General features: G+C 38.6%; 1 long non-coding RNA gene across 1 annotated transcript; it reads right to left on the bottom strand.

Moving 5' to 3' along the window:
• Positions 1-269: 269 nt before the first annotated feature.
• On the bottom strand, positions 270-1,399 carry LOC145655829 (uncharacterized). Its single transcript, XR_014121736.1, has 3 exons — positions 1,336-1,399; positions 482-625; positions 270-355 (listed from the first exon to the last, which is right to left on the bottom strand). It is a non-coding gene; the product is annotated as an uncharacterized LOC145655829 (long non-coding RNA).
• Positions 1,400-3,087: the final 1,688 nt, after the last annotated feature.

Consider the following 3,087-nt stretch of genomic DNA (forward strand, 5'->3'; position numbering starts at 1 on the left):
TTGACTGTGTTGCAGACAACATAGGCAAGGATTAGACTGAAAAATGTCAGAGTATTTTTAATGCTGTTTATTGCTGTCGTCAGAGGTTATGCAGCCATATCCTCCCTAGCAAGTACGGCGTCTAATACCTGCAGACACAAATACCGTGTTGAGCAATATTTAATTACATCTACTTGAAATGCATATTTAATTGCATTGTTAGTATTTATGGAAAACAAGTGTTAGGATTACTCTGCTGCATTGCAGACTTTCTCACTCTAACAACTGTGGATTCCATTTCCTCAATCAGTTGGCCCATATCATGTTCACAGGTATCATACTGCATCTTTATGAAATAATTCAATTTCACCTCCAACTATGAAGAGAAACAGTGTTAAGCAATATTTAATTACATCTACTTGAAATGCATAGTTCATAGCATTGTGAGAATTTATGGAAAACAAGTGTTAGGATTGCTCTGTTCCACTGCAGACTTTCTCACTCTAGCAAACATGGCTTCCAGGTCCTCAGTACACTCATCCCAGTCATTGTCATCGTAAATCTGATTCAAAGGAGTCTTTTTAGGAAGCATCATCTTGAAATTCATATCTGGAGGTTCTATCTTTTTGAAAGACTTCAGTTCCACCTGTAGATATAAGTAGAAATATTGTTGAACAGTATTTAAATACATTTAATTGAAATATGACTTTAATTACATTTTGATGCATTTGGAATTTATAGTTTGTATTGGACTGGAAAGGAAACAAATACAATTTTTATCGCATAGCCGTTATCACATAGCCTGCAGGCCTAATGATGTAAAAATGTGCCCCCAAACATCAAATGTTCAACAGAAATAACAGGACCTGACACACTAAGGTACCGTAGACCCATTCAAATTGTGCTATTGGAATAATAAATTCCAATGCATTCAGTCATTTTAACTAGTGTTGATTTTGATTCTAGCCACAATTATACTAATAATCAGTGTTACAACTCAGCATGCAAAGTCACCGAACAGTCGACTGTTAATTCTATAGTAAGGAGAATGTAAAACAAACAAACAAAAAACCCACCAACAGTATTTTTTTTTCCTGTAATTGACAAAGATTGCATATGCTAAATGTATGTGTCCTAAATATATTCTAAATAAATTGACATTAGTGTTTTTAATTAATTTCTCCAACATTTGTTGAAATGCATTTGTAATTTATATTCAAAGACATTTCAGTGTACTTAAGTACAAGTATTAAATTAGCATCACTGTTCACCATAGCTGTTTTTCCATTTTTTGTGGCTTTTGTCCCTTGCCTCAGTATGGCTTTAAATCATTTGTCTTGGTTCTACTTTACTTACCATGGCTGATTCAGTTCTCTCAGTAGGCAAGTCATTTTTCAATAAATACTTTGGTCTAGTATCTGTTTAAAAAGTAACAGAAAATGTCTTATTAGCGTTGTATAGATACTTAGAACACTTCTACGTAGATCTCTCTCTCTCAGACAAACACACACACACACACAGTTCATCCAAGAAGTCATCCTCTATTCTGGCAGGGATCTGGGCTCGTGTTTTTTCGTTTTTCTTTTTCCCATATTTACCAAATATCCCGTGCTTTTCCTTTTCATATTTCTCAGAAGGAACATGTTCCTTGCGTCTTGGATTGCAATTGTAACTACCGCACTGACCCATAATAAATTTAGTGTACCCGTTATCTGTGATCTGTAGTCTAAAAATGGGTCACAGAAATTGTTCATTTGAAAAATCTGTTCTTTGACTACATCATAATCGCTTAATTGATGCGGCTGCATTATGACATCACACGCCACCCACTGAAATAAAAGCTGAGGATGTCATTGCAGAGGTAGGAGGAGCCAGAGTAGAATATTACAGAATATTACATTGCTTGAATAGTGGCTCTGTCTGCCCTGGGGGTATTATTGAAACCCAAAGGCTGAAAGGATGGGGAGAGAGAGAGCGAGAGAGCGAGCGAGCGACCATGTGTGAACATATTCTTGTCACGGTATGCCCCCCCCCCAAACGTCTCCCCGTGTGTATTTGCTTGTGTGTGTGTGTGTGTGTGTGTTCATCCGTGTGGCCATGCTCCCTTGTGTTTCACGGCTGCCCTTCATTGTGTTGTTATTGTTTGCGTATATAAGTCCTTTGTGTAAACGTTAACGTTGTCAGTGTTTGATCCCACGATAGCCTTAGTGCTACGTTGTCTTCCATGTCTCTAAATAAACATCGTTGTATGCATCATTGCTCCTCTTTTGTATCCTGCCAAGCCTCCCTGCGTTACAATTATGGTAAAATTGGATAAAATACTAGATCATAGTTTGCAGTCTGAAGTACTTTTGACCTGCTGAGAGTTAGCCTGATTTGACTTAGCCTGTTCCAAACCTTTGTTTAGTATGTTGCATAAAAGCTCATGGAAATATTTCAGATGTAACATACATGTAACTGACCTAGTAGAGCAAAATTACAGAATTGTAAGGAGGAAGTGACGTTCTTGGGGCATATCATTAAAGGGGGAAATACACACAAGCTGTCTCAAAACCGACCACAAGCCATAATTTCGCTACCTAAACCATAGTGGCATACTCCCCTCTTACTGTTTTAGTCCCACACGCATTACACCGAATACTGCAGGACCAAAGAGTGTCACACTTATCAGCCCAGTGGTAGCTGAGATACCACACCACCCTCTTAGATATGCCTAATATAACTGTCAAAAGGTGTATAACATTGAACCCAGCTACACTCCTTCCTACGGAGGAGGATGGAGATCCACAAGACTGCACAGCAGTCTTAGCTGAAGTATATATACCGCGAGTTGATCTCTTTGAAGAAGCCATAAGTAACCCAGACCTATGCCTCTATGTGGATGGGTCAGCATGCAGGGACGACACAGGGGTCAATAGGGAAGCATACGCGGTAGAAACAGATCATGAAATACTTAAAACAGAAGTATTACCATCCTCCTATTCAGCGCAGGCTGCTGAACTAGTAGCACTGACGGAAGCATGCAAACTAGCTGCAGACAAAACTGTTAATGATTTTGGAGCCATATGGAAACATAGGCAATTCCTGACAAGCTCGGGTAAATATATT

The sequence above is a fragment of the Electrophorus electricus genome, unplaced genomic scaffold (assembly GCF_041902795.1).
Source record: "Electrophorus electricus isolate QZ-2024a unplaced genomic scaffold, ASM4190279v1 Scaffold36, whole genome shotgun sequence".
NCBI classification, from domain to species: Eukaryota; Metazoa; Chordata; class Actinopteri; order Gymnotiformes; family Gymnotidae; genus Electrophorus; species Electrophorus electricus.